This window comes from Micromys minutus, assembly GCF_963924665.1.
Source record: "Micromys minutus genome assembly, chromosome: 13".
Lineage (NCBI taxonomy): Eukaryota > Metazoa > Chordata > Mammalia > Rodentia > Muridae > Micromys > Micromys minutus.
Genome location: NC_137982.1, coordinates 44856135 through 44874701, shown reverse-complemented (window position 1 = coordinate 44874701; position 18567 = coordinate 44856135).

Here is an 18567-nt window from a genome sequence, read left to right as displayed (position 1 = left end):
CCTCATTACACACACACACACACACACACACACACACACACACACACATGCATGCACTCACTCCTTGATTTAGATTTTGAAATTATTTTGTTATTTTAAAAGGGTAAATATGACACAAAGAAGGTCTTTCCTTATTGTTGGAGTTGGCTAGGAAAAGTGAAGAAGCTCACTTGGGATTTGAAATTGCTGAATTTGCCTTCGAGTGTGGCTTCGAGAAGGGTAAATGTTTGGAGGGAGTGAGGAGGGATCTGTGTGGTAATAAGAAAATGTAAGGGGATGGCCCTCAAAATGCAAAAACTTGTTTGCATAGTGAGTGATTAAACACACAACCTACATGTCTAAAGAGCTAAGGACATAGTTAATGAGTACACATGCATTTTTTTCTTGGACTGAGGGAAGTTATTAAATAATATGTTTTCAGGGCAAACAAAGCAATATTTGGTTCCTCGAGGAATTGCACTGTACGTAGCTTCAAGCGTCCTGGTGACAGAAAGTTAGGGACAACTCAGGGGATGTGGGGAGGAAAAGAAGCCTCTGCTCTGGAGTCTTAGCAGGCAAGAAACAAAAGTTACAGTACAATTAGGAAAATTCACCCTGAAGTTTGCCTATGTAGACATTATTCCTTTTATAGAGAAACATTGCAAACTTAGGAACAAGAGGAAGGAACAGCTGAGGGAGTTCGGAGACTGGTACCTTGAAAACTAGCAATTCTGTCTTTTCTCTTTGACAACTAGCTCTGCCTTGGCTGGAAGCCGCAGATGTCCTTGGTTCTGTTGGCAACTCCACCCTGGCTGGAGGCCTGGCAGACCAAAATATTTAGAGGCACTGGCTGGTCAGTCTGTCTTTTGTTTGTCTGTTTTTAATCCTTCTCCTTTAACAAGCATCTGCCTGGAAGTGTTGTATGATCAGACTTCTGGAAGGTGTGTCTGGGACTCCAGTCCTGATGCTGAGACGTCAAGGTGTAGGAGAACTGACCAACCAGCTCCCCAGCTCAGGGGCATCTTCTTAACTCCAAGAATGATGGCTCCTTGGGAATTTCTCTTTACCTGCTTATTTAGAATGAAATGCCTCCTGCAGCTCACCTCTCTGTGGCCCATGAAATAAGTCATGAGATAACCGAGGTAGAAGTCACTGGATGGAGTGGTTTTTGTAGCTATTGATTGACTGATTGATCAGCACTCTTGCTCCTGATATTGTTCACCTGAGGCGAGCAATATTGTCACAAAAAGGAAACTCCTTTACCTGCCAATAAGAATTTTTTTAAGGCCTGTGTGAGGCCTCCATGTATATGATCTCTGGCTACTTGTTTCTTTTCATATGTAATTTCTGTGATTTTTCTGGGAATCTTATAAACAAAACCATACACTTTATTTATATAAAAAGAAAATGTCTAAAGATGGAAAATGTCTCCATAAGATCTGGCTACAGACAAGCCTATAGAATAGTTTCTTCATTAGTGACAGACGTGGGAGGGCTCAGGCCATTGTGGGTGGTGCCACCACTCCGATGGTGGTTCTGGCTTTATAAAAACAGCAGGATGAGTAAGTCATGTGAGCAAGCCAGCAAACAGTATGACGGCTAAAGTTATGTTTTGAGTTTACATTGCTATGATTAAGAAATCCATGACAAGAAAATGCCTCTAAGCTGTATGTCCCTGAGGACAGATAAGTTCCTGGACCTCTGGACGCTGTCCACGTTAAGATAACAAGCCCCGGGTTTTCACTTCTGTACACAGGCTTGGTTGCTCCAGCCGCACAGGCTATGTGCTCGATCGTGCATAAGAGGGAGGTCTGTAAGCAGGAAGTGTGTGAGGATGTATGCTTGCCCCTGAGAGGACAAAGGCAACAAGTGTACAGCCTTGTGGGTTTTGCTCCTGACTAATGTAATGTGTGGCTATACTCTGGGGTCTCTGGTATGGACCTGGCCAGTGTCTGTGGCTATGGTTAGTATTTAGTACAGTTTGCTTCAAATTTGGCTAAAAAACTGTGGTAGTGGTCTTATTCTTGCCTGGTAGAATTGACAATAGCAATCCCTCCATGGCCTCTGCACCAGCTCCTGTCTTCTGTTTCTTCCCCTATTTGTGTTCCTGTCCTGACTCCCTCCAGTGCTGAATAGCAGTACAGAAGTGTAAAGAAACTTTTCTTGTGTTTCCTCTCTGTAATAGAAACCCTGACTAAGTCAGTCTCCTAATACTACTAGAATTTTTAGAGAGTCCCACCAAACATGCCACATGAAACTGGAAAAATTCTGAAATTTTTGGAATCCCTCTTTGGAATCTAAGTCATTAATAATAGAAGGTAAAAATTGTCTCCAAACTTAAAGACAATTTTGTTAAAATTTAAAAGAAAAACCCCAGGGAGGGTGTCTTAGTCAGGGTTTCTATTCCTACACAAACATCATGGCCAAGAAGCAAGTTGGGGAGGAAAGGGTTTATTCAGCTTATACTTCCACACTGCTGTTCATCACCAAAGGAAGTCAGGACTGGAACCCAAGCAGGTCAGGAAGCAGGAGCTGATGCAGAGGCCATGGAGGGATGTTACTTACTGGCTTGCTTCCCCTGGCTTGCTCAGCCTGCTTTCTTATAGAACCCAGGTCTACCAGCCCAGGAATGGCACCACCCACAATGGGCTGGGCCAGGGATGGCTCCACCCACAATGGGCTGGGCCCTCCCCCCTTGATCACTAGTTGAGAAAATGCCTTACAGCTGGATCTCATGGAGGCATTTCCCCAGCTGAGGCTCCTTTCTCTGTGATAACTCCAGCTTGTGTCAAGTTGACACAAAACTAGTCAGTACAGAGGGCAAACTGTAAATCTTGGAATGCCCAGCCTTTGAGCTAGTCACGGTATGTCAAAAATTAAGTGTGTGTGTGTGTGTGTGTGTGTGTGTGTGTGTGTGATCCTAGAATCCATAGAGCTCCTGGGCAGGTGGCTGGGAATAGAATCAGGCAGGAGCACAAAGCAGTGTAGCCAAAACTAGCTGGTACAGAAATCTTGACGTTCCAAGATCACATGAAAGTCTTATCAGAACAATGTATTACCAGGAATGGAGGACGGTCACTGCTTTCAACCTGATGACATCGCACAAAGCCCACCTGGTCAGTTTATCTAGCAAGCTCCCCGAGAAGGAAGGCTCTGACTGTAGTGTGATATGTGAGATTTCACCCCATTTAAGTAGTGTGCATAAAATCACTGTGTTGTAAAAAATAATATATTTTATATTACAATAAATAATAAATCGTTATTTCACAATGTTTTCTCTATTTCACAACCACTTTGATGTTATGCAAAGGAATCTGAGACTATAATCTCAACTTCTGTCTTTACGAACAGAGAAAGATTCAAATGATCTCTGCTTGTTTTATTTTTCTTTCACTAGCTTCGGGGGAAGCCTTCTTTTGCTGGTTTAGTTTTTCCTTTTGTTTTATGTGTGTGGGTGTTTTGCTTGTATTTATATCTGTGTACTAACTTTATGTCTCATGCTCAAGCAGGTCAGAAGAGGGCCTTGGCTTCCCTGGTCTGGGGTTTAGAGAAGGGAGACACAGTTGCTGTGGGTTCATGGGAATGCAACAGCCACATCATACCTCAAAGATGGCATCACAGAACTGCTTCCTAACCCCCTGGCTCCTACAGTTTTTCTGCCCCTCCTATAGTGCTCCCTGAGCCTTAGGAACACATGTGTATGTATTTCCGGTTATGTGGGGGAATGCCTCTGCAGTTTTCTTTCCGACTGTGCTGAATATGCTCATTCCCACATTGAGTCTTCGGAGTACTAAAGGTCTTTTTATCTTCTTGTGTCGTCCTTAATACCTTTCTTGAGAATTTTAAAGTTTCCATTGTAGAAATCTTTTCCATCCTTACATCTTTGGTAAGGCTTTCCAAGGTCCCTGCCACCCCCAAGATTATTGTGAATGGAATTAATTGTTTCCTTTGTCACTGACCTATAGGAAGAATATTGACTTTTGTGTGTTAGTTTCATAGTTTGCCACCTGGCTGAAAATGTCTATTATCTCTGGGAATTTTCTGAGGGAGTTTTCAGGGTCTCATGTATGAACGGCATCATCTACAGATGGAGGTAGAATGAATTCCTTCTAATTTGTATTGTGACTTGCTTCTTCCGGTTTATTGCTTTTACTTAGACTTCTGGGAATGTATGAAATAATGGATGATGAATAAACACCCTTGTCTCCACTTTTGTAGAAATGTTTTCAATTTTACACCCTTGATACAATGTTGGCTGTAGGTTCACCATACATCTTCTATTATATATATATATATATATATATATATATATATATATATATAATTGATTTATAGTCCCTGTATTATGAGCTTCATCTGGCCTTTTAACATGGAGGAATGTCGTATGTTCCGGAAGCCTTTTCTGTATGTATCGAGATGACCATATGGTTTCTGCCCTTAAGTCTGCTCATCACATTTGTGATACTGATTTGTTATATCGAACCATTGCTGTCTCTACAGAATAAACCTAAATTGATAATGGTGAGTGATAATTCGATGTATCCTTGTATGCAGTTTGCAGTATTTTGCTGAGAAATTTCTCATCCATATTCATTAGAAAAAAATTGGCCTATAATTTTTTTTTCTCTTTCTTTCTTTCATTTTTATCTGCTTTTGGTATCAGGGTAATACCAACCTCATAAGAAAGTTTGAAAATTTTCCTTCTTTTTACATTTTATGGGGTAGTATAGGAAATATTGCTTTAAATTCTCCTTTGAAAGTCTGTTAACATTCAGCAGTGAAACGTTAATCTGGATTTTCTTTAAGTTGGAAGATTTTAAATGACTGATTCAGTCTCGCCACTTGTTACCAGTCTCTTCAAACAATTTATAATCTCATCTCAGTTTACCTTTGTGGGTTGAATGTACCTGGAAATTCATTCTTTTTTAAAATACACTTCTAATTTATATGAATATTTTTCAAGGTAAAATGCACTGATTTTTTTACATTTTATTGGTATCCGTGAAGGATATGGTCATCTTGATACATACAGAAAAGGCTTCAGGAACAATACCGCATTCCTCCCATTTTATCTTTAATTTTATTAATTTGGATCTTTTCTCTTTTTCAGTTAATTTGGCTAAGGCTTTGTCAATCTTATCTTTTCAAAGAACCAACACTTTGTTTTGTTGATTCTTGTATATATGTATGTGTGTGTGAGCATATGTATGTGTATGTATGTGTATGTGTGTGTGAGCATATGTATGTGTTTGTGTCTGCATGAGCATATGTATATGTGTATGTATATGTATGTGTGTATGTATGTGTGTGAGCATATGTATGCATATGTGTGTGAACATATGTATGTGTATGTATGTGTGTATAAGCATATGTATGTGTATGTGAGCATGTGTATGTATGTATGCACATGTGTGTCTGTGTATATCATTGCTGTTTCCATTTTATTAATTGATATCCTAATCTAAATGATTTCATTCTAGGTACTGATTTAGAGTTTGGATTTTTCTTCTTTTTGGGGGGCCCTAAGGTGTGTCATTGGGTTATTTGAGGTCTTTCTTGTTCCTTAATGTAGGCACTTAGAGAGCTATGTCCTTCTTAGACAGTTTTCGTTATATCCTGTAGGTTTTTGTTACATTATGTTTTCACTTTCTTTTGATTCTATAAATTAAGACTTCCTTCTTGATTTACACAAGGACCCGTCCATCATTCAGTAGTGTGTGTTTAATCTCCATGAGTTTGCCTGTTTTCTAAGGTGTCTCTTGTTAATTTGTACTCTTCTTCTATGGGGATCGGGTACAATCACATACTTGTTTCATTTTCCTCTACTTGTTGAAACCTGCTTTGCATCTAATGTAAGAAGCATTTTAGTAGTTTGGGTTGTCAGGAATGGATCATTCCCAGCCCCTTGGCTCGTGATTTCCCTGGAATAATCTGTAGCTACTCTTATGGTGACTTGGTGTCTCTCTCGCTGGTTTTCATATACTTTTCGTGCTCTATATGACAGAGGGAGTTTGTCTTCTGGTCTTGTCTGGTTGGTGTCCTCAGTGTCTCTTGTATCTTGTTTGGCACTTATCTTCCCAACTCTGGGAAAATAAATTTCTGTTAGGATTCATTTGCAAATGTTTTCTGTAGGTTTGGTCTTTTCAGACTTGCATATGTATCTCGGAATGCCTGCTGGTTGTTCTTACAATTCTTTGTCCTTATTTGGCTATTCTACTTCCTCCATATTGCCTCCAAGCTCTGGTCGTCTGTCCTGTTTTTCATCTGTTTGGCCAATGAGACTTTTTGTAAAGGTTTTTATTTGGGATACTATATTTTTTTTATTTCTAGCATTTCAAATGTAGAGAAATTTTTAAGCCAGCAACACAGCTGCTCTGGGAAGGGATCACATCCAAAGACATGATCTGGCTGGAATACAGACGCCCCCTGGATTACAGATTGATCTTGCTGGAATACAGATATTCCCTTAGTACACACCTTTAGTCCCTAACAATGAAGATAAGGTTAGTTTGTAGAAGGAAGCAGCCATGTTTGAAAGCGATGTCTAATTGAGGGGCAGACAAAGTGATGAATCAGAGAAAGATTTGACAGAATGAGTCTGAGATAGGATCACCCAACTTACACAAAAACAGCACAGGAAAGACAGGCTACTGAAGGACAGACAGAGAGAAAAACACACATACACACAGACAGAGACAGAGAGACAGAGAGAAGCTTTACTGGGACAGTTTTATAAAGACACCTTGCAGAGAGAACATGCTAGACACAGGTGAAGACAGAGAGTGACAGAGAATAGAAGGCGCCAGAAGATTAGAACACATTTCCAGAGTTAGTATGAATCCAAGTAGAACAGTTCAGCCAGAAGTGGAGAAAAGCCAGATTGAATCAGTCAGCTTGGAAGATTAGATTGCTCGGTGGCTAGAAGCTTCCAGGCCTAGGCCTGGTTGGCCTCAGTTAGTAGAGAGAAAGAAACACCCTGGGATCAGCCAAAGCTGTGAATTTGCACAGCTTGGGTGTGGCTCTCATCCCATCCCATCTTCAGAGGAAATAAAAGCAACATTTACACTCAATTTTTTTTTTTCAGTATTTACTTGTCTTTGTGAAATTCCTCTTTCTTGCCTTTTTTTCTGGGCAGCTCTTACTGTTTCCTTCAGGGACTTATTTCTTCTTCAGTTCTTCAAGCATACTTACAATTGTTCTTTTGAGTTCTCTGCCTTGGGTTTCATCTAACACACTCACAGTGAATGCTGTTTGGGTTAATAATTCCTATGGGAGTTATGGTACTTTGGTTTTTCTCGTTTCTTCTGGTATATACAGTTAGGATGGAACATGCTCAGATTTTAGTCAGTAAGATCAGGGGTGGGAGGAGATAGGTGTGAGTGGGGGGGGGGGGTTGGTAAGGATTTCGTCAACTTCCAAAAGAATGAACGTTGAAGTGAGTAAAGTAGCTGTGGGGAGCAAAGGTGGGAGTGTGGTATAGTCTATGAAGTTTAGAAATAGATTGGGTGAAGAAACATACACGGGACCTAATAGATGAACCTACTGACAAACAAAACCACCGTAAGACACATACGTGAGAATGGACATTAAATAACTAAGAAAGCAGAGGAAGGGACTGGAGAGATGGCTCAGAGGTTAAGAGCACTGACTGCTCTTCCAGAGGTCCTGAGTTCAAATCCCAGCAACCACATGGTGGCTCACAATCATCTGTAATGAGATCCGATGCCCTCTTCTGGTGTGTCTGAAGACAGCGACAGTGTATTTAGAAGAATATTTACGAATTGAATTGCTGGCGCTCAGCCACACTGAGTTAGAAGGTGATATTCTCAGATGCCTCTGGCACTAGCAGGCTCCCAGTGCTTCTGTGTGGAGGAGGAATAAGTGGAAACCCCTCGTCTCTGCTACCCGTGTATGCTGAGTGGTTCTGGAATGTAGGAAAAACTGTGAGTCCTTTCTGATAATCCCTAGACCCCAGGCCTCCATTGTGGCCTCCTCTGGTCACACTGGTCAAGTATGTGAGGAACAGGGTTACCGTGAGGTTTCTTCTGCAGTCCCTAGGACAGCCTAACTTGGCTAATGGTGCCAGTTTAAGTAGGGTTGCAGCTGAACTGTCTGGGCAGTTTGAGTTTATACAGAGTTGAGATTTTTAATGTAAGTGACCTTGTTTAAATGTTTGGGCCAAGGACTGGAGAGAGGTAATCGGTCAGTGGTTAGGGACACTAGCTGCTCTTGCAGAGGATCCATTGGGTTCCTAATACTCACATGGTGACTCGGATGCTCCCTTCCAGCTCCATGGCACCAGACACACATGGCACATATGTGCATGCAGACAATACCTTCATCCACAGTAAATAAATATATAGCTTAAACGTTTGAGACAGCTCTGCAGGGAGTTAAGTTCCTAGGACAGGAGACTGTAGAATCTATAATTTGTCTTTACAGTAATATTTTAGTGTAGGGGCTGGAGAGATGGTTCAGAGATTAAGAGCACTGGCTGCTCTTCTAAAGGACCTGGGTTCCATTTCTCCACTCACACAGTGGCTTACAACAGTCTGTGATTCCAGTTCCAGGGTGCCTGAGCTGGAATCCCCTCTTCTGGCCTCTGTGGGAACCTGATAGCGCACGGACGTACATGCAGGTACAATATCCATGCATATAAAATAAAGTGAAATAAAATAAAAGATTTCAGTCTAGGTCTTTTTGGCCCCTAAACTTTGTGTTCTTTCCTATCCTAAGAGGCCTTCTAAGAATTACGTGATTAGCAGGATGGTGGTGGCGGTGGAGGCAGCGGTGGTGGCAGCGGTGGTGGCAGCGGTGGTGGTGGCAGTGGCGTTGGTGGTGGCAGTGGCGTTGGTGGCAGCGATGGGCTGCAGCTCAGCCTTTAGTCTCAGCACTTGGGAGGCAGAGGCAAGTGGACCTGTGTGGCAGTTCCTAATTAAGCTACTCAAATGGAAACACACACAAACACACACAGACAGACTTCTATTTTTATTTTGATATGCCTAAAACAACTCAATGGTTCCAAGTGGCTGATTCCTTTCCCACAGTTATTCCCATTATACTTACTAAAATTTATATTCCATCTTTGCTGCCCTAGGCCCAGTTGGGAAGCCCTCTTGGGGCAGCTCTTCCCTGGCTCCTACATGGCCGCTATGCTCTCTGTCCCGCACCTTCACGATCGTGGTGTCTTTCTTCCTTTTCACTTTCTCCCCTTATGGTGGATCTCCTTCCTTCCTCCTCCCTCAGTCCCTTGCCCAGGAATCCTCAAAGTCCCGCCTCTAACTGTCCTGCCCAACTATTGGCTGTTGGCATCCTTATTCACCAATCAGAGCCAAGTGGGGGCAGGATTCCTCAGTCTTACCTGAGGTACACTAACAGGTTTCTGGGAACCATAATTAGCATGAGACTATACCAGCTGCAGATCGGGTTTCAGGGCAGCCAGGGCTACACAGAGAAAACCTGTCCCTAAAAAATACAAACAAACAAACAAACAACAAACAAACAAACAAACAAAACCTACAGGACCAAAAAGCACTTTCCTCTCATGGAACAAGCAACTTGATTGCATGAGATGGTACGCGGCACATTTACTACCTAATCCTCACATCTTGAAGATCTTCCCAGATTTAAATCTTATTACTTAATTTCAAAGCCCTTCCCAATTAAAAAAAAGTACTGTCAGAGAGCAAAAGTAACAGAAAACAAGCTACAAATGTCTATTAGGCAAAGAGCTGGAACGGGAGAGGGTTCCAGAAAGTCAGCAATCGTCAGGTTAGTCCTCAGTGCCAGAACTTGCGTACCTACTGTGTGCTAGGCTTCATGTTTGTCAAGAAGCAGTTTTCCAAAATGCCTTAGGTTACCTCTAACATTGACAAGATGGGAGGGGAGGGCGAGGGAGGGAGGAAGGAGAGAGAGAGGGAGAGGTGGGAGAGAGGAGGGAGGAATAACAATGTATCACCGGCGGCTTGTAAACATTGCATTCCCACAGGACAAAGCTTTAGGTTGAAAGCTATAATCCAAACTTTGGTTTAGAGGAAAGATTTCTGAGGTTTTTGTGGTCAATCTGGACTCTCAAAATTTTCCTTTATTTGATGTGTGGTTGGTGCCTGGGACAGAACCCAGGGCTTTACTGGTGCTAGATAAACACTTTTCTACCCAGCCACACCCACAGCCTTTGCTTTCCTTGTTCTTTTACTTTTTTTCTTTTTCTTTTTCCTTTTCTTTTTCTTTTTCTTTAGAAAGGTGGAGATTTGATGTTTCATGAGATTGTTTGTGACATAAAAAATAAAAACCATTCATTTGCACATTCATTGTCCATGTGTGCTCATGTGTGTCAGTGCATGCATGTGAAGGCCTTGCACATTCATTGTCTATGTGTGCTCATGTGTGTCAGTGCATGCATGTGAAGGCCAGAGGACAGCACTATGGGTGGCTTCCTTTCTCTACTGTGTTCTCAGGCTTGGTGGTAAGTAACTTAATCTAATGAGCCATCTTGCTAGCCCTCAGTAGCTTGATTCTTAACAGAAGTATTTTTCCTGTTGTGTTAAAATCTGTGTTTCCAAAAGTCTGATATTTTTGTATAAAAACAAACAAGCCCAAACCAAAAAAAAAAAAAAAAAAAAAAAAAAAAAAAAAAACCACACACACACAATATGCCGTCGTATCCAAACTTAATTTCTTTACCTTTCATTAATTAAATTTTGTCAATTTGCTTTGCATAATGAGTTCAGCTACATTACTAATGAGAAGGACTCTGGCAAAGCAGAAAAGATGCTTACATTTGCTGTGCTCTGTGCTCATGGTATGTGTGTGTGTGCATTCTCTCTCTCTCTCTCTGTGTATGTGTGTGTGTGTGTGTGTGTGTGCATTCTCTGTGTGTGTGTGTGTGTGTGTGTGTGTCAGAGAGAGAGAGAGAGAGAGAGAGAGAGAGAGAGAGAGAGAGAGAGAGCGCTATTTAATAAGGAATAGAGGTGGGGCTTGGCAGGGAATCTTATTGGTAAACAAAGCAAGTCAGTAGCCAGTTTGGGAATTACCTGGAACAAGGGAGCTCCTGAAACGGCTGCCCGGGAAGTGGCCCACTGGCCGTCCCATGAGGTGTCTGTTATCAGAGGGAAATGGATACTTTTTGAGGTGAGGTCGGTTCTGTGCCCTGAACCGAGTGATTTTTCGTTTTGTGTTCTGATAACAAGCTGGTGCTAGGCTTCACTGAACTGAGAAATTGTAAATTCTTAGAAAAAGGCTGTCTAAAGATAACAATTCAATGTTTCTTGGTAATGTACTCTGGATGAATCTGATAATTTAAAGCCCACTTCAGCAAAGTGGGTGTGCTGCTCGCACCCGCTCTTTATCTTCAATTATGTCTAATCTGTTTCTAATTCAAACACGCCGCTGCTGTTGTCAGTTCAAATATAGATTTTAAATGTTTTATGCTTCTCCTCTGGGAAGGTTTCAAATGTGTGCGGGCTGTCTGTCAGGACCGCACTGGGGGAATCTAATAAAGTTTTAGATAAATTTAAGGGAAATAAAAGAGTACTTAAAACTGAGATGATTCATGGTTCATGAGACGGAACATGCTTAATGAGCAGCAGTTTGGGGAAAGTTATGGTGGAGTCCGTGGGTCACCTGCTTTTCCCCACCAGGGCTCTCCTTGAATGAATACATTGTACCTTTCAGCCTTACAGACAGGAGCTCAAAAACCAATTTAGAAATCAGGGCAGAGTCGGGCTTGCGGCACACAGGGCGTCATAAGCATATAGGGCCGTAATCCATGCCATTTCATTCCACACGATGACACTTCCATCCCGGGTAGCAGATTGGAAAACATAGTTGCGGTTTTCAATCACTGGATGGGATGTGGCTGCTGGTAATGGAATCCTTTCTCCGCTGATTTATGTAGATGTGCTGCAGACCCCTGAGCATCTCAGAATACCAAAGCGGAAACATGTTCTAAGATCATATCAGGAATCCTTAAACCTAGACCCGGGGCCCGTGTCGAGGTTATGTGTGCCGAAGGGGTACCCGGAGACATTTAGGGAAGCGTGGGAGGAAAATGTTTTCTTGACGTTCAGCCACTGCCGTTTTCTAACCAGGCGTGTCTCACTGGGACTTAAAGGTGACACTGGTGACAGTCTGGCCACAGAGATTTTTCCCGAGTTTGTTTTTAATCCCTTTTGGATTGGCAGTGGGAATATATCTCTTGGTTCTTTGGGCTGTCTCTCCAGGTTTGGTTTTTAGGAAGGATTGTACTGGAGTGTTCTTTAAATGTTAATTGGAATTTGTGCTTAAGAGAATAAAAGGCTTTGGGGTTTTAAAACCATAACCCTTCTAGGTCCCCAGCCTCTCTCGCCCCAAGTTTTATTTTCAGAGCCACACTATTTTTATCTGCGGTAAGACCACAGTGTGATCAAGGACGGTACCTATGAGCTGAGTCCCAGGAGAAAAATACATTCAAATTACGGCTCCCTGAGGTCTCTTTGCTTGGTCCTTTTCAGAACGGATAGTAAAAAATCTAAAAGGGCACTGTCTTCCAGGTGACCCCTGGCATCTTCTTATTCTGTGAAGTCTTAGGGTCAAATTCGTCTAAACAAGCAATATTTTCTCCTTACTCAGATTCTGCAGAGAGGCAGAATTCTCTTCTGTGCTTGTAGGCATGCCCCTGGCCTGTTTTCTAGCCTTCTCAAGAGGGTAGGCGGGGCACTGGGGAAGCCTGGCAGGCATTGCGTGGAGAAAAGTATGTAGTGTCTCCCCACTCAGCCTTGCATATGCTTTTGTAATGGGGGCTGCGGAGACATTTCACAGGGAAAGAGAAGACGAGGGCTGGGCACCGCCTCACACACTCTCCTCCTGGATCAGTGGTGCCCCGGGCTTTTGTCCACGATACCTCTCTGAACTGTTTGTCCAGTTACTCCACCCCGCCCCCGTGCCCCCAAGTCTTAATAAATCTTTTCACAGGAGGGGAGGGATAGAGAAGGGGGCAAAGATTTCAGTGGGTGCCTAGTCAGGCGAGGAAGCCTAAAGAAAGCATCAGAATGTCATTCAAGGGCAAGAGGAGCAAGTCGCTAGCAGCAAACACCGCCCGGAAGTCGGGCAATGTCTCACCAGCATCCATAGTCAAAGGGATGTGTTCAGGGACTGTCAGGCTTCTGACATTAATTGATGTCCCCAAGCACAACAAGGAGGAAATATATATTACATGGAGGGATTTTTTTTTTTCCTTTGACAAAGTACATTATGCATCGATGAGCCATTTATACTCCTCCCAGACAGGGGTTAATTTCGGGACGTAGACTCGCTGCTTTGGAAACATAATGAAATGACACTCAAAAGAGGAAGCACTGTTACTTCACACGGTGAAGGCAACATGGGGAGGAAAGGCTAACCTGGTGTGAAGGTTGCAAGTAGGAGAGAAATAGAGGGCTTGGTAAAGAACGTAAATGCTGTCTTTCCGTTGAGAGCTTGTGGAGGAAATCTGCACACGGGAAGACACAGGCTGTGGACAGACAATGCATGAGTGGAATTTGTATAAGGGCCAAGAACGACTTTTGGATTATACTAGCTGTCTCTGGCTGCTTTGTGCCCTGTAATGAATTACCAGAGGCCAGGTAGCTTATAAAGAAGAGAGGTTCATTTCTCATAGTTTGGTAGCTGGGAGGTCCAAGGTCAAGAGGTTGGCCACAGTCTCCTGTGGTCTTTGAGATGGGTAGAGAGACAGGAGAAGGAAGAAGTGGGGAGGCTGAACTTGCTTAGAACAAACCACTTACTAAAATTAGCTCCGTGATAGCAACACTAATGCATTCATGAGGGCTGTGACCTCTCACCCGTCCAGTGTCCTCTCTACACTGTGACCTCACCACTGTCCAGTGTCCTCTCTACACTGTGACCTCACCACCTTCCACAGTGTTCTCTCTCTACACTGTGACCTCACCACCATCCAGAGTGTCCTCTCTCTACACTGTGAACTCACCACCTTCCAGAGTGTCCTCTCTCTGCACTGTGACCTCACCACCGTCCAGTGTCCTCTCTCTGCACTGTGACCTCACCACCGTCCAGTGTCCTCTCTGCACTGTGACCTCACCACCGTCCAGTGTCCTCTCTACACTGTGACCTCACCACCGTCCAGAGTGTCCTTTCTCTGCACTGTGACCTCACCACCGTCCAGAGTGTCCTCTCTCTACACTGTGACCTCACCACCTTCCAGAGTGTCCTCTCTCTACACTGTGACCTCACCACCTTCCAGAGTGTCCTCTCTCTACACTGTGAACTCACCACCTTCCAGAGTGTCCTCTCTCTACACTGTGACCTCACCACCGTACAGTGTCCTCTCTGCACTGTGACCTCACCACTGTCCAGAGTGTCCTCACTGCACTGTGACCTCACCACCATCCAGTGTCCTCTCTGCACTGTGACCTCACCACCTTCCAGAGTGTCCTCTCTGCACTGTGACCTCACCACTGTCCAGAGTGTCCTCTCTGCACTGTGACCTCACCACCATCCAGTGTCCTCTCTGCATTGTGACCTCACCACCGTCCAGATTGTCCTCTCTCTGCACTGTGACCTCACCACCGTCCAGTGTCCTCTCTACACTGTGACCTCACCACTGTCCAGAGTGTCCTCTCTCTACACTGTGACCTCACCACCTTCCAGAGTGTCCTCTCTCTGCTCTGTGACCTCACCACCTTCCAGAGTGTCCTCTCTCTACACTGTGACCTCACCACTGTCCAGAGTGTCCTCTCTCTACACTGTGACCTCACCACCATCCAGAGTGTCCTCTCTACACTGTGACCTCACCACCTTCCAGAGTGTCCTCTCTCTGCTCTGTGACCTCACCACCTTCCAGAGTGTCCTCTCTCTACACTGTGACCTCACCACTGTCCAGAGTGTCCTCTCTCTGCACTGTGACCTCACCACCATCCAGAGTGTCCTCTCTGCACTGTGACCTCACCACTGTCCAGAGTGTCCTCTCTCTGCACTGTGACCTCGCCACCTTCCAGATTGTCCTCTCTCTGCACTGTGACCTCACCACCTTCCAGAGTGTCCTCTCTCTACACTGTGACCTCACCACTGTCCAGAGTGTCCTCTCTACACTGTGACCTCACCACCTTCCAGATTGTCCTCTCTCTGCACTGTGACCTCACCACCGTCCAGTGTCCTCTCTGCACTGTGACCTCACCACTGTCCAGAGTGTCCTCTCTCTACACTGTGACCTCACCACTGTTCAGAGTGTCCTCTCTACACTGTGACCTCACCACCGTCCAGAGTGTCCTCTCTCTGCACTGTGACCTCACCACCGTCCAGAGTGTCCTCTCTCTGCACTGTGACCTCACCACCGTCCAGTGTCCTCTCTGCACTGTGACCTCACCACTGTCCAGAGTGTCCTCTCTCTACACTGTTCATCCATTAACTTTTCAGCTCTGGCGCCCTGTTTAAATCTTTAGAAGAACCACATTTGTTTTAATTTTATGTGTATGAGTGTTTTGTCTGCATATTTGTATGTGTACTAAGTGTGTACTCGGTGCCTATGGAGGCAAAAGGAGGGCTTTGGATCCTCTGGAGCTGGAGTTACAGAAGGTTCTGAGTTGCCATGTGGGTGCTGGGAATGGAACCCAGGTCTTTACTCAGGCTCTCAGTTACTTTATGGGTTCCTGTTCTTACCACCCTTCTCCACTCTTTCCCTTCCACCCCCCCCCCCAGCACTAGGCTGGAGGGAAAGAAGGCTAGAGGGGGAAGGGGTATCAGCATTGTTAGATTACTCTCTGCTGATTAGGGGTGTTGGGTTCCTTAGGGCAATTTTGGTCTTCTGCGTCTGGGTATCTCCAGCAACTGGCAACCAGGAATCAGCAAATGGCAAATAGCAGCAGCAGGAAGAGGAGGAAGAAGAGGAGGAGGAAGAGGAGGAGGAAGATGAGGAGGAGGAAGGGGAGGAGGAAGAGGAGGAGGAAGATGAGGAGGAGGAAGGGGAGGAGGAAGGGGAGGAGGAAGAGGAGGAAGAAGGTGAGGAGGAAGATGAGGAGGAAGAGAAAGAGGAAGGGGATGAGGAAGAGGAGGAGGAAGGGGAGGAGGTGGAGCAACCCTGCCTCTAGGGGCTCTTGCATTTTTTTTTTTTTCAGTTTAAAAAATGTAATACTCTTTATTTAACTTCAAAAACATTTCAGCATTCTAAACATACAAAAAATAACAGAATGTTGCAAATTGCGTTTAGGTTCAGAGGGTCTTGAACATCCATTGATGCAGTAGTTTTTCAGCTTTGCTGACAACGATGAGTTCTACAGTTTCTTTAAAAAGTTTAAAATCTACTGCACTTAACTAAAGAAAAAACTCCAAACACTTCTTTCTCATGCCAGCTGACCCCTCCTCCCCTCTTCACAACTAAGAATGTCAGCAGAATGCTATGCCACTATATACAAAAACAAGACAACCTGAAGCTAAATGGATGCCCACCGCAGTATCAACAGGTCCAGCCTCAGTGCATGCCCTGAGCTATGGCCCCCTCCAAAAGGCATCTTCCCTCACGGCCTCCACGCCAAACAAGGAGCATCAAGAATCTGTCTGGTTTGCTTTGTTCTCTTTACAAACTATAGATATGTACAGGTGACAACTCAGGACTTCTAGCCAATAACCATATAGTCAACACTACCTTACGAGTTGAGAATGAACAAGATGTCAGAAACATCTCCGAATGCCTTGTCACACCAACAGCCAAGTGCACTGAGTGAGGAGGGCGCCAGAGTGCCTTTCATTTTAATAATGTTTGGAGCTATGTACAACTTTGATACAGTTTCTCCGGACACCCACAGCCACTTCATGTAAACCACTGACACCGAGAAACTACAATGTGATCGTGATCAAATTTTGTAATTAAACCTAACAGGGGCAATAGACACGACTCAAATAAGAGATGTGTCGATCACGGCGCTCTCCTACTCTAAGGTATTCACAAGGAGACAGTATTTCTATTCATCTTCCTCTTCTTCCTCCTCCTCTTCTTCCTCCTCCTCCTCTTCTTCCAACTTTTTCCGGGCAACTTTAGCAGGACCCTTGGCGCCATCAAACTTTCCTTTAGACTTATACTCAGCAACATCCTTCTCAATCTTCTCCTTCAGCTTTGCTGCCTTGGTAACGTAGGGCTGCTTCTCACCGTCACTTAAGTTACTCCACATCTCACCCAGCTTTTTTGCCACATCTCCAATGGAAATGCCAGGGTTTGTGGATTTGATCTTGAGGCAGAATTCAGAGCAGAATAAGAAAAACCCAGACGGAGATCTTTTGGGGGCATTTGGGTCCTTCTTCTTGCCTCCTTTAGTAAGAAGACATCTTGCCCTTTGGTTTCTTGGGATCACCTTTAGCCATCCTGACTGTATTGTTTGATAGTCTCAGCTCTTGCATTTATATACCCTCTCAAGAGTCCCCAGATTCCAAATAGAAAACTTCCAGGAGGAAAAACTATGTTCAGCAGGCAGGCACAGTGAAGTCTGTGCCACAGCACCAGGCAAGTCATGGTCGGCTGCTGCGGACAGTCTGAAGCAGACCCGTATCCTGCACCTGGGATTAAAACAAAACATATTCCCATCACAGTTCTATGTCTTAAAAAACAACCAAATTCTCACTACGTAGGTCCTGAGCCCTCTCTCCAGTCCCCACATTTAAATGTACGGGGAACAAAAAACTCTAGAAAAGTCGCTGCGCAGCTAAACGCCAAGTCTCCCAGCAGCTGCATCTCCCAACTGGCTTCTCCTCTCAGCTCTGACAGAGGCCTGACCTGTTCTCATCCGCCTTCTCTCAAGTCTTTCAGAATCAGGTGGTTCCTGACCAAGAAACAAAAGCAACATAACCCTAGCCCCCAACAGATTCAGATGAAAACTGGTAACAGAATCAGGTACACTCCACAGAAGACAGGGTAGGAGACAGAAACTGGGTCTGTCAGGAGTCACACATGGCATAACTGAAGCTTTATACTGAATCGTAGTTAACTATCCTACCAGACAGAGTTGAGCATTTTTAACCTCTGGAGCCTTGCTCAGGTTTAAATTGAGGGTCTGATCTGCGACTATCTGTTCTATGTGAACTAATTGGTTTGTTAACTAATAAAATATAGAACCAAAAACAAAAACAAAGTTGCTGAGCTAATAACCTGAGGATAGAAAACAAAAAGAGAATAAAAATATCCAAAAAGTTAAAAGTTAAGAGATAGAAAATGAAGAAACTATCAGAAAGGAATGTCAAAATATTCAAAGGCCAATACAAGGGACAGATTTCTTACTAAAGGAATTGTGCCGCCCAGATGGGGGAAGGGCATGATGTGGGGGAAGGGAAGACAGACTTAGAAGGAGACACGTGAAAATGAAGACTTTATACTAATAACATTGAAAATTAAGCAAAATGAGTAACTTTTTGAAAAAAAAAACAAACCAATAACTGTTAAAGGAAAAGAGGAAAAATCATTAATGGACCCAGAATGATATTATCTTAATCAATATGTACAGACATACCCGGCCATGCACAAATTCATCACTGAACACTACCAACAAGTAATTAGGCAAAGTAATTCCTTTAAAGATGCATCGCAACAGCACAAATATATCTAAGCCGTTT